We start from the raw sequence: 13,930 nt of genomic DNA on the forward strand, positions 1-13,930 counted from the left end.
TTCTGTCTGTCACTTTCCTTCCTCTTCTCCATGATGCATTTTGGGCTGAAGTTAATTTGCTGGGTAAATGAAAAACTATTCGCAGTACATTTTCAAAGATTTCTTGGCTTTGGAGATGTTGCCAGCATAGCTTGATGAAATTGATGAAATTTCAGCTTGTCCTTTACAGATCCACTTGTCACCTGATGAAATGTGTTAGAATATTCAATAACTTCGAGAGAGACTATGTGTTGTCTTTTCTTCCTGTCTCCCTGAGTGAGATATGGGCTACAATACCAAAATATCCTGAGGGTCCATCAACTGAAATGGTCATGATCTATCATGGCATTTTATCTAGAGTTATGATCCTTGAGCAAGCCACAGTTTGGATATTTTATCCATTGTCATGGCTATAACACTGAAGATAACTTTATAAATGGGTGACACAAGATACCATATATAACATGTACCATATATACATGTGTAATAGTCAAATTTTTAGGGTAAAATTTAGGGGGTCGACAATTATGCGCATACTACTTTTGGCAGCAATAAGTTCCTGCGTCGCTCAAGATATCGGGAGCTCAGATAGGAGGGTGGGCAGCCGGAACTGGGTAGCAAGTCCACATTTAGGGCATTAGGCCCTTAATAGGTGGGTGGCCAAGGTCTATGCGAGAGATGACAGTAGGGGTATCGGGAGCTCTGGAGGGCAGGTGAGCTGGGCAAGGGAGAGCAGTCAGGGCATCAGGAGCTCTAGTGGACGAGTGCCCGGAACCTGGGCAAGAGTCCATGGTTGGGACGTTGGGAGCTCAGGAGGGCGGCCAGCTTGGGCCTAGGCGAGAGTCCGTGGTCAGGACGACCATATAGTCTCTCGGTTATTGAATATTCTAACACATTCCATCAGGTAACAAGTGGATCTGTAAAGGACAAGCTGAAATTTCATCAGTTCCACCTCAAGCTATGCTGGCAACATCTCCAAAGCTAAGAAATCTTTGAAAATGTACTGCAAATAGTTTTTCATTCACAAGATAGTTGCAGTAATATCAATTAAAGAAGAAAAGCGAAATATGGCAGATCTCATGAGATGCCTTGCTGGGATGGTATTTGTAACATTCATTTTATTCTGGGTGGTTAATTTAAAATCTGCTCTGCATAAAATAAGAAAATTCTGGAATATTCTGTAGATCAGGCAGCACTTGTGGGGAGTGAAATGGAGTTAATATTTAAGCTAATGATATTTTATCAGGAGTAGGACTAGTTGGAGATCAGCATCTTTTTTGATAGAGAAAAGAGAGATGAAAAAATATGATGAAAAAATAAATGAGAAAATAACGTGAAGGAATCATCATGAGGAGGTAAACCAAGGTAAGAGACAAGAAACAAAAGCTGGCAACAGAAGTGTAAATGGGAGAGGCAGAATCACTGACTGAAACTTTGAAAAGTATTGTAGATGGTGAATATCTAAAATGAAATGAGAAATGCTCATTAACTGAAATAGCCATCCTTTGATCAAACCCCTTAAAATCCCAGTCAACTGTGGGAATGCCTTCATGAGGACTGCAGTAGGTTAAGTCAGCTATCAATATCAATTTAAGGACAGCTTACGATGAACAATAAATGTTGAACTTGTTTGAGATGCACATATTCTATGAATGAATGGGTAAAAAAAAAATATCCCAGGGACATAAAACTCCTACACATGTATGCTCAATACTTTCACATGCAACACAACAGAGTGAAACAAAATAATAACAAAACCATTGGCATTTTATGTTGTCACTGATTTGTACATATCCTGTATTTATTCTGAAGCCAAGACCTAAAAAAAAAATCACCTAGTTATTATCACATTACTATAATTGGTATGGATATTTGGGATAGCTTAAACATCCTGTCCGCAAATTCAAAAACATTAGTGAGTTGTGTTTTATTCAATAAAGAAATACTTCAAAACTGATTGGCTGTTTGTAAACAACAAAAAAATGCTGGCATGCAACTGTTTTCCTAAAATAAGAATAGACCCTCTGGAAAATAAAGAGTAAACAACTTACTTGGCAGCATCAATCATTTTTGACAAGCAAGCTGTTTGTGAAGATAAATCTGGCTTGCTTTCAGAATTGATAGTTGATCAAATGGAAGGTAATAGGGACTTGGTATTGTTTTTTGAGCCATTATATTGTTTATGAGCTGAATCTCATTTCTTTAAAAGCACAACATTGACTCTGTCACATCCATCACTAGCCGATGAACTGAAGACCTTAAGCTGCTTTGCATCATGTGGTATTTTCCTCCAAATTGTCACTATGTTTGCTATTCCTCAAACCACTATTGTTTAGAATTAAAGTTATCAACACCTGGAAGTTCAAGGTGAACCCATAGGATTCTTAAGCTGGGCTAAATGGAGTGGGAAGTTGGGGCAAGGGTTCTCAGGGACAGGGGTTGTGCTGAATTGCAGTTCAACATTCCCATATGCATGTTAGGTTTTAGCTAATTTGGTACAAATTACTTGATGTCTTTGTGTTCTGTTGCAAGAACAAGAATATCCTGTATGCTAATCCTGAAGCAGTACTTGTGCTTAGATGATGCTATACTGAAGCCACCTCAAGTGAGGACATGTTTTCTGAACATTACTTGCAAAACAAATTTGATAAAAGATTAGGTGGCATGCAATAAAAAATACTAGTTTGTATTTCTTTATTGAAAATCTATGCTAAATATATTTAACATTGAATTATTTAAAGCAGGATGATCAACTTTTGAAGTTCACATCCCAGAAAGAGATGGTCATTTTTGATATGGAGCTACACATGTCCTATTCCTTTTCAAGGTCAAATTTATTATCATCTGACTATAAACCCAATGAAACAGCATTTTTCATGTGCACACACATCCACACACAATAAAGAGCACATAGTAATCACATATAATATACACACATATAATTTAAAATAAATATATATACATATTTTAAAATTACTGGGCGACAGGGTACTGTTAGTCAATCTTGCATCTGGTGGGAAGAAGCTATTTTCCTGCCTGGCAGTCCTGGACTGGATGCATGTACCAATATTCCCTGTGCATCTTTCTTTTCAGCTGAAAGCTAGTGGATGATACTAGACACACATACACACAACGCTATACACAAAATCTCAATGATTAACCAAAAACATTCCATTTAATTTCCAGTTCAAAAGAAAACACAGATAAAGTTTTTGAAATTTACCTTGAAATCACATAAGCAGAAACTTCTAGAAACCAATACACCCCCATTCTGCCACATACAAAAAAGTTCCAGCAATTCAGCTGCTAAACAGAATTGGAAACTTTGGCACATCACACGTGTTCAATCCATGACATGTTCAATCTTCTTCTTCCAGTGGGAAGTGATCTGCCTAAAACTTGAATGAGTTAACTTGAAGTCTAAAGTCTAAACAGAATCCTTTCAATTCCAATCTTTAAAATGTTAAACAGAATTAGCTTGAAGACACAATTGTATCATTCTTTGTAACCTTTGAGTATGTTTTTACCATATTACAATTGTCAGCTTTCATTGTGAATGCAGAAGAAATGGATTAAGCAACCAATCTGAAAGACTTCTGACTCATTTGTAAATGCATAGGTTCAGGTAATGACTTCTTCATTTCCTGCAGCTCCAGATTTAATTTGTCCAGATGCAGCAGTATGTCTGGTGAAAAGGTCAAATCCATCAGTCACTGAGCGCTTATGAATTCTGTGAACGATTTGGTGTTGTATTCAAATGAAATTTCTCAAAGTATTAGGCAATTTAAAATAATTGAAGGGCCACTTTCTCTATGCAAAAGCTGCACTGCAAAAAAGATTTATCAAGTTCAATTTTTGTTCGTGGGGTCCTTCAATCAGAATTTGCAATTGATATAATGCATAAGTTTCAGTGGTGCTCTGTTTCCAGAACAACCTCTTGACATGCTTTGAGTGTTTTGTTCTCAGTAAATAATGCAATAAAAATGCCTCATTTCAGGAATGGTCAACAACTTTACAAAGTTGTACCAACCCTTGATCCTAAGGCTGCTGCTATCTTGCCCACAATACCGATGGTGCGGTTCCGTGTTGGTTCCTCAGGTTTTTCTGGATATCCACAATATGAATTTAATCTTTTTGTACCACCATCTTAAGCAATCCTTCATATACACAAACTCTACTGCATCAACGCAATTGCAGAATTAAGTCTGTACTTAGTGGAGGTGTTACTATATCAATAACGCATAACTAACAATATCACTAATGCACTTTTTGCAAAATAAGATAAAGGGAAGGTCCTGGTCAACTTGATACAATGTTCCTTTCTTTAGTTAATTTACTTCATTATAATATGAGGCAAAGTTTTCCAACCCTTTAAAAATAGATGCCTCTGAAGTGGCATTAAAGATTAAGTATCTGAACTGAGATCAAAGGCTCATGATCTAATAATTTATTCCCATGCTGTTGGGGGGAGTTTTCTCAACATGAATACTCTTCCTTATTTCCTACTTTATAAGTTAGTGCCATCAGTTCAAATGTATTTTATTGGTTGTAAAGTGTTTTGGGACTTGAAAAGTTTTGTTTGAATGTGAGTCAGTACAGGGCATGAGACATTTTCAAATTTAAATTTAGACATAACAAGTCCTTCCTGCCCATGAGCTTGTGCCACCCAAATATCCCAATTAACCTTGTACGTTTTGAAAGGTGGGAAGAAACCGGAGTATCCAGAGGAAATCCACACAGAAATGGGGAGAATGTACTGTGACAAATTGTTGTGTTTGTATTGTATATAGATATGTTTTTGGGAGATAAATTGGGGAAGGTACTTTAGTGTAGGTCACATATAAACACTTCAAAACAGATCTCATTCAAAATACTGGAGCTCTCCTCAAGCCAGACAGGCCAGTTCCTGGGGGCTTTTGCAAAAACTTTGGAGAGTGTCCAGGAGACTTCACTAATGGATTGTTGTTTTGAAAAGCAACAGATGAAAACGATCGGAGAAGTAATTCGGAGCCGCAGTCTGTCTGGGAGTGCAACTTGCTGTTCTAAGAAGGTCATGTGGTTTTTGCAAGCAGAGGTGGTTGAACAGCTTTTTCTCTGTGAGCGAGAGTGTGAGCGAGAGTGTGAGCGAGAGTGTGAGCGAGAGTGTGAGCGAGAGTGTGAGCGAGAGTGTGAGCGAGAGTGTGAGCGAGAGTGTGAGCGAGAGTGTGAGCGAGAGTGTGAGCGAGAGTGTGAGCGAGAGTGTGAGCGAGAGTGTGAGCGAGAGTGTGAGCGAGAGTGTGAGCGAGAGTGTGAGCGAGAGTGTGAGCGAGAGTGTGAGCGAGAGTGTGAGCGAGAGTGTGAGCGAGAGTGTGAGCGAGAGTGTGAGCGAGAGTGTGAGCGAGAGTGTGAGCGAGAGTGTGAGCGAGAGTGTGAGCGAGAGTGTGAGCGAGAGTGTGAGCGAGAGTGTGAGCGAGAGTGTGAGCGAGAGTGTGAGCGAGAGTGTGAGCGAGAGTGTGAGCGAGAGTGTGAGCGAGAGTGTGAGCGAGAGTGTGAGCGAGAGTGTGAGCGAGAGTGTGAGCGAGAGTGTGAGCGAGAGTGTGAGCGAGAGTGTGAGCGAGAGTGTGAGCGAGAGTGTGAGCGAGAGTGTGAGCGAGAGTGTGAGCGAGAGTGTGAGCGAGAGTGTGAGCGAGAGTGTGAGCGAGAGTGTGAGCGAGAGTGTGAGCGAGAGTGTGAGCGAGAGTGTGAGCGAGAGTGTGAGCGAGAGTGTGAGCGAGAGTGTGAGCGAGAGTGTGAGCGAGAGTGTGAGCGAGAGTGTGAGCGAGAGTGTGAGCGAGAGTGTGAGCGAGAGTGTGAGCGAGAGTGTGAGCGAGAGTGTGAGCGAGAGTGTGAGCGAGAGTGTGAGCGAGAGTGTGAGCGAGAGTGTGAGCGAGAGTGTGAGCGAGAGTGTGAGCGTGAGTGTGAGCGTGAGTGTGAGCGTGAGTGTGAGCATGGTTCATGCAAGAGGAGAGGACTGGCTGCAATGTTTCATTTGAAATAAGTAAAACAAAAAAGAACTCTGTGGTGACCTGAAAGAAAGAGGTTATCATCTGGAAAATCCTGATGGGGTAAGTTTCTTCAGCAACACACAGATATGGCTGATTAGAAGAAATCAGTTTGTGTCCAGTTAACAACAAATCTCTCTCTGGAACTGACAAGAACCTTCCTGAGCGGTAATCATTTACCTTTCAAGCACCAAAGCCTGGTGAACTTTATAAATGTTAAATTCTGTGCTCATTATAAGAATTGCCTGCAACCAGTGAACTTGGAAGAATGAGAAGTGAGATTGGACTGTAAATCAAAGAACTTTTCTAAACATACGTACACATTACATACACGTGTGTTTAGAATTAGAAGGGGTTTAAGTTAGGTTAGTTAAGTTAATAGTAATAAGTCAAAGTGTGATCTTGTTTTCATGTTTAAAGATAATTAAAAGCAACTTTTCTTTAAGTAATCATTTGTCTTGGTGATTCAAGTTTGTGGATCACTGGGACCATTTTTGGGTGACCTGTACAAAAAGGATGGGTTGCATTTGAACCCCAAGGGGACCAGGATTCTGGCGGGGACATTTGCTAGCGTTACTCAGGAGACTTTAAGCTACAATGGCTGGGGGAGGGAACCAAGTGAAGGAAAACAGCAAGCAGAAGGTTAGAGTGCAGAGAAAGCTTGTAGACAGTGTTTGAGGCGGTGGGGGGGGGGGGGGGGGAGGGGGGGATGGAAAGGCTTTTGGTAAAGATAGGGGCATAAAGGAAGTAAAAAGTGGGAAATCTCTAAAATGCATACATTTTAATGCTAGGAGCATTGTAAGGAAGGTAGATGAGCTGAAGGTATGGATTGACACTTGGAAGTAAGACATGGTAGCGATTCGTGAAACATGGTTACAGGAGGGATGTGACTGGCAGCTAAATATTCCTGGATTTAGTTGCTTTAGATGTGAAAGAACTGGGGTGGGGGTGGGGGGGGGGCAAGAGGGGGTGGGCTTGCATTACTTGTTAGAGAAAATATTACAGTGGTGTTTAGATGTGATAGAATAGAAGGCTCATCCAGGGAGACTATTTGGGTGGAATTGAGGAATGGGAAAGGGGAAGTTACAATTATAGACCACTGAATGAGGAACGCGAATTAGAAGAACAAATTAGAAGGGAGATAGTAGATATTTGTAATAAGCACAGGGTAGTGATTATAGGAGATTTAAATTTTCCAAATATTGATTGGGAAACCCATTCTGTGAAAGGACTGGATGGGTTGGAGTTTGTAAAATGTGTGCAGGATAGCTTTTTACATCAATACGTGGAGGTACCAACTAGAGAGGGAGCTGTGTTGGATTTACTGTTGGGGAATGAGATGGGTCCGGTTTCAGAGGTATATGTGGGGGAGCACTTCAGGTTCAGTGATCATGGTGCCATTAACTTCAAGGTAATTATGGGAAAGGGTAGCTCTGGGCCAAAAGTTAAGGGTTTTGAGTGGGGAAAAGCTAGATTTGAGGAGATGTGAAAGGATTTACAAGGGATGGATTGGGACAATTTGTTTTCTGGGAAGGATGTAATAGAGAAATGGAGGGTCTTTTAAAGGAGAGATTTTAAGAGTACAAAATCTTTATCTACCTGTTAGGTTGAAAGGTCAGGTCAAAAGTTTGAGAGAGCCATGGTTCTCAAGGGATATTGGAAACGATTCAAAAAAAAGATGGAGTACTGCAATAAATATAAGAAACAGGGAAAAAAAGGAGGTGTTTGGGTACTATATTGAATGTAAAAAGAATCTTAAGAAATAAATTAGAAAAGCTAAAAGAAGGTATTAGCTGGCTATAGCATACAGGGTGAAAATAAATCCAAAGGGTTTCTACAAATATGTAAATAGCAAAAGGAAAGTGAGAGACAAAATTGGTCCAATAGAGAATCAGAAAGGACAAACGTGTATGGAGCCAAAAGAGATGGGGGAGGTCTTGAACAATTTCTTTTCCTCAGTATTTACTGAGGAGAAGGATATTGAACTGTGCAGGGTAAAGGAAGCAAAGGGGGTATATATAGAGACTATAGTGATTAAGAAAGAGGTAGTACTGGAGCTTTTGAAACATAAAAGTGGATAAGTCTCCAGCTCCTGACAGGATTTTCCACAGGACCTTGAGAGAAGTTAGTGAGGAAATAACGGAGGCTCTGGCAGTGATTTTTCAAATGTCATTAGAGATGGATATAGTGCCAGAGGATTGGTGTGTTGCACATGTGGTTCCTTTGTTTAAAAAGGGTTCAAGGAGGAAGCCTAGCAATTATCGGCCTGTCAGTTGGACGTCTGTGGTAGGTAAATTGATGGAAAGCATTCTTAGAGATAGTGTATATACAAGTATATGGAGGGACAGGGTCTGATCAGGGACACTCAACACGGATTTGTGCGTAGAAGGTTGTGTTTGACCAATCTTGTTGAATTTTTTGAAGAGGTGACTAGTTGAAGTTGATGAGGGTAGAGCAGTGGATGTTGTCTTTATGGACTTCAGTAAGGCCTTCATTAAGGTTCTGCATGGGAGGTTAGTTAGGAAGGCTAAGTCCTTGGGTATTAATTTGGAGATAGTCAAATGGATTCAACAGTGGCTGAAAGGAAGGTGCCAGAGAGTAGTAGTAGATAATTGTTTGTCAGGATGGAGGCCGGTGACAAGCGGTGTACCTCAGAGTTCGGTATTGGGACCATTGCTGTTTGTCATATATATATTAATGATCTGGAGGATGGGGTGGTAAATTGGATTAGTAAATATGCAGATGATACTAAAATAGGGGGAATTGTGGATGATGAAGAAGGTTTTCAAAGATTGCAGAGGGATTTAAACTGCTTAGAGGAGTGGGCAGAAAGATGGCAGGTGGAGTTTAATGCTTATAAGTGTGAGGTATTTCATTTTGGAAAGAATAATCAAAGCAAGACATATGTGGTAAATGGGAGGGCATTGAAGAATGCAGTGGAGCAGAAAGATCTAGGAATAATGGTGCATTGTTCCCTGAAGGTAGGAGCACATGTGAATAGGGTGGAGAAGAAGGCCTTTAGTATGCTGGCCTATATAAATCAGTGCATAGAATTTAGGAGTTGGGAAGTAATGATGAAACTGTACAAGGCATTGGTGAGGCCAAATTTAGAGTACTGTATGCAATTCTGGTCACCGATTTATAGGAAGGATATTAACAAGATAGAGAGTGTGCAGAGAAGATTTACAAGGGGGGCGTGGCAAGATGGCGTAGAGTCTAGTTGTGTAATCTCGACCTCTCTGGCCAGACTTTTAAGTACCCATTTTTAACCCTTTGTTTTCAAGTTTAAACTTCTTAAATTTTAGTTTAAAGTATTAAGGAACTATTATGGCCATTAATGGTAAAAAGATTAAACCTCAAGTGTAGAAGAAGTTACATTTTCGAAGTACTGAAGATTTGGGGCCTAAACAACTTGCTACCGCCTCAGGTTTAATTTCTTCAGTGCCTAAACTACAAAGATTGCCTGTGGGAGCTGAAAAAAAAAGTCTACTACTCACCAAGTGAAGGATAGCGCTGGAATTACCCATTCTCTGGAGGAAGGTGCGTGTTCCCAAGCAGTGGATCCTGATTCTGGAAGCCTTTTGATTTTAATGGAAGGAGCACGCAGGAAGATGACTCCATTGTCTGAAATGCTTCAGGCAGCATTCCAACCTGAAGATTTAAATTTTTCTCCGTGATTTTGCGAGAAAACAACGAGCTGCGGGGGGAGACCAGCGGCGACCCCCTGAGGAAGTCGGGGTGCCGTCGCTGGGAGTCCAGACCCGCAGTAAAACCTCTAAAATGCCTTTTGTTGAGTTGCAGCAGGAGCTGCAGTTACCTGGTTCTGCCATTACATCAGCGAAAGCAGGGCTGAGCTTTTCTGAGCTACAATGTATGCAGTTAAACGCTGTCATTCAACCCTTACTGAATGAGATGGCCCAAATGAATGCTAATATAAGTTCAGAATTGAATACAGTTAAAACACATGTGGAAGCATCTTGTGAAAATTTTTTAAAATTTCAGTCTGCTTTTTTGGAACGTAAACAGCAAGTGGTTTCTAACACAGAAAAAGTGTTGAAGGTTGAAAAATCAGTTATAGAATTGCGAGAACGTGAGAAGGAGTTAGAGAGGAAAATAGACTACATGGAGAATCAAAGCAGAAGGAATAATGTGAAAATCGTTGGTTTGCCAGAAGGTATGAAAGGACAAGATCCTCTTCATTTTTTTAAAGACTGGATCCCACAAGTACTAGGGCAAGAATTTTTTTCCAGAGGCTATATACTGGAAAGAGCTCATAGAGCTTCAAGAAGAACACCTCTACCTGGTCAACCACCGAGACCTGTAATAATTCAATGTTTGAATTATTTGGACAGAGAAGCAATACTTCGACTAGCAGTGCAAAATGCGAGACGACGACAAACTCCATTATTGATTCAGAATAGCAGAGTTTTTTTAAAATCCTGATTTGAGTCAAGAGGTCATTCAACGTCGATGTCGATTTAATTCAGTTAAAGAAGTTTTGTGGCGTAAAGGTTATAAGTCTATTTTTTGCTATCCGGCAGGGTTAAAGGTGTTTTATGGAGACTATCAATCTCGGTTTTTTGAGACTGATCGTGAAGCAATGATTTTTGCTGATTCATTGCCAGATATAAAAGGACAAAGACGTAGTCCACCATTGTCTCCTAAAGAAAAATCTGGTTGTTCTGGAAATGGAAGAAATGGCAGAAATGAGAAAAGCGGGAATGGAAATAGTCTAACTTCTTTTGAAATGGGACCTTCGAGTTTGGAATCTCTTGGATGAATAGAAGAATTTTCTTATTCTTATTTTACTTTTTATGTTATCATGATATTTTGATGTTATTCTTTGTTCGGCTGGGGAGGGAGAGATTTGCTCTAGGTTCTACTAGTCATCAGCCACTGGTGGGTGACCCACACCCAATTTTTGTTTAGGGATTACTACCTTTTGGTAGTTTTTTTTGGGGGGGGGATTTTCTTTTTATTTTCATTTTAGTTAGCTTTTAATTTGTGACTTTTTTCTCCTACTGGAGGGCCTATATACATTGATTTGAATTTTCATATACAGATATTATTAGTATTTAGTAATATTAGTAGATATGTCAAAGTTGAACTTTGCTACTTTTAATGTTCGAGGGTTAAACAGTCCGATTTGAATTGATTTGAATTTTCATATACAGATATTATTAGTATTTAGTAATATTAGTAGATATGTCAAAGTTGAACTTTGCTACTTTTAATGTTCGAGGTTTAAACAGTCCGATCAAGCGTAAGCGCGTCTTGGCGTATATTAAGAAAATGAAAATTGATGTTGCTTTTTACATACGTTTGGTAAAGATATGATTTTACCTGAAATGACTAAATTTGAGATTTTTCTTATGAAGGTGCCAGAGAAGGGTTATATTTTATCTATGTATCAAATACTACAGGATGGTATGGATAAAAAGGGTTGGGATAAATCCAAAAGTAAATGGGAAGCGGATATTGGTTTTATTTTTTCCGAGGATGATTGGTTAGCTATCTGTCAGGATAGTGTAACTAGATTGATAAATGCACGTTATGCAATGATTAATTATAATTTTCTATGGCAATTATACTTAACACCTGAAAAATTTAAAAAGTATGGTTTTCATGAATCAGATTTGTGTTTTAGATGTGGTAATTCTGTTGGAACTTTTTCTTGCTGTCTGGTCATGTATATGTATCTATATATAAATATAATCTTTTTGGAAGAAAATTCAATTGTTTTTAGAATACATGTATAAGATTAAAATACCTTTAAATCCATCAGTATTTTTACTGAGCAGTTTGCAACCTCTGAAAGGTTTGGGAATAGATAAATTTCAACTTGCTTTTGTATATTTAGCTTTATGTGTAGTGAAAAAATGTATTGCTAGTACATGGAAAGATACAAATATGAATGATATTAATAGATGGCATAATGAGATGAAATATTGTTTAATAATGGAAAAATTACATATGTTTCGCGTGATAATTAGTTTTTTTTAATTAATAAGTGGTTGTTATATTTAGAATATTTACATTGATTAGATCTTTATGTATGTTTATTTTTTTTTCTTTATGGCTCTCCTGAGGAGAGCTGGCTGAAGGGGTTTTTTTTTTCTATAAAAAAATAATGTTCATGTTTATGGATAATTGTTGTATATGTTATCTATTATTTGTATTTTGAATGAATAAATAAAGTTTAAAAAAAAAGAGAAGATTTACAAAAATGTTCCCTGGGTTTCAGCATCTGGAATACAAGGAGAGATTGAGCAAATTAGGTCTTTATTTCTTAGCACGTAGAAGGATGAGAGGGGATTTGATAGAGGTGTTTAAGATAATGAAAGGGATAGATAGAGTTGATGTGAAAAGGCTTTTCTCATTGTGAGTAGGAGAGATGGATACAAGAGGTCATGGGTTGAGAGTTGATGGGCTAAGGTTTAGGAGTAACATGAGGGGGAACTTCTTTACTCAGAGAGTGGTTACTGTGTGGAATGGGCTTTCCGGGAAAGGTGGTGGAGGCAGGGTCAATTAAGAGTTGGATGAGTCTATGGATGGGAGGGGGTTGGAGGGATATGGGCAGAGTGCTGGTAAATGGGATTAGAGGCGGGTACTTGGATCAGTGCGGACTAGAAGGGCCAAATTGGCCTGTTTCTGTGGTCTAATTGTTATATCTATTGCCGCTGGGTTTTGGGGTCCTTTGGGCTCGTAACAGTACAAACTCCTTACAGACAGCACCGGATTTGAATCCTGGTTGCTGGCGCTGTAATAGTGTTGCACTAACTACTAGGTTAACAGCACCACTTTCATATTTGTGATCAATAAATCAAAGGCTCTGCTTGGAATTGAAAGATATGAATGTTCCTGTGGCTCACTGAGTCATTCATGGTATTTCAGTAAGATTGCAACTCCACAGTACCAGACTGTGCTGTCAACATTTTTTTTAAGGAATCTTTGAAAGAGGGATTTAAGTTGGCCAGAGGAAAAAATTCTATCCTATACTTTTCAGCGTAGTTAGGAATCAACTGAATAGTTGACTGTCAGTTTTATGCATGGCAATTTGTGAAAGTAGATTACTTGTCACCGCTTCTAACAGAGAATTCACATCATTATCTTGCAGTAATGATCCCAGGAAAAGAAGTGGAACCAACTGTTGTAAAAGTACAGGTATTACAATGCATAATGCAGGGTTGCAGATCAATGTGCATGTTTTGAATAATATCGCTGGCACTAAACATGAAAATATTCTGTTAACATCCACTCACAAAAAAAATATACAGGATCGGCTCAGTGACACAGTAGTTTGAGGTGCTGCCTCAGGGCTTCTTCAACCTGGGTTCGATTCTGATTTAAGATGCTGTCAGAGTGGAACTTGTACGACCTACCTGTGATCATTCTTCTGGATGCTCTGGTTTTCTCGCACATCCCAAAATTATCCTTAGTTGGCATGTTAATTGCCTTTTGTATTGGTGGATGGTAGAAGAATCAGGGATGTCGATGATCATGTAAGAGACAATAGATTACAGGGAAATAAGTGAGCTAGATGACAATGCTCTTAGCAGCAACATATACATGACGGAGCTTTCATATTAGAAGACAAAATTAGACAATAGACATAGAGGAGTTTACTAGAGAAACACAAGAACTGCAGACACTAGAATTTTTAACTAATCATGTGAAATTGGAGGGAACCGGAGGGTCACACAGCCTCCAAGGAGAGAAGTGAACAGTTAGTTTTGAAATTGGACTCTTTTGTCTCATTTCTCTCCATGGAGGCTGCCTGACCTACTGAATTCCTCCCAGCTTCTCTTGGTATGGATTGAGTTTGTGGTTATTCATCAATGAATTCACAACATCTTATTTGATGTCCAATGTCAGTGGCAGGTCAACAGGTCAGAGTAATAAAACATTTTAAGTGGTGACTTTGGGCTGCG

General features: G+C 39.3%; 1 long non-coding RNA gene across 6 annotated transcripts in view; it reads right to left on the reverse strand.

Moving 5' to 3' along the window:
* The window catches only part of LOC138751371 (uncharacterized), a 34,777-nt gene that overhangs the window by 3,063 nt on the left and 17,784 nt on the right, over nucleotides 1-13,930 (reverse strand). The window contains exons 3-6 of one of the 6 annotated variants that reach the window (XR_011349872.1): nucleotides 13,382-13,454; nucleotides 9,497-9,650; nucleotides 3,203-3,371; nucleotides 1,270-1,798 (exon numbers count right to left, since the gene is read on the reverse strand). This is a non-coding gene — a long non-coding RNA (uncharacterized lncRNA). Of the gene's footprint in view, nucleotides 1-1,239; nucleotides 3,372-9,496; nucleotides 9,651-13,381; nucleotides 13,455-13,930 lie in introns of those variants that run through there. The other 5 variants (XR_011349871.1, XR_011349875.1, XR_011349873.1 and 2 more) reach the window with 5 other exon arrangements.

The sequence above is a fragment of the Narcine bancroftii genome, chromosome 1, assembly GCF_036971445.1.
Source record: "Narcine bancroftii isolate sNarBan1 chromosome 1, sNarBan1.hap1, whole genome shotgun sequence".
NCBI lineage: Eukaryota > Metazoa > Chordata > Chondrichthyes > Torpediniformes > Narcinidae > Narcine > Narcine bancroftii.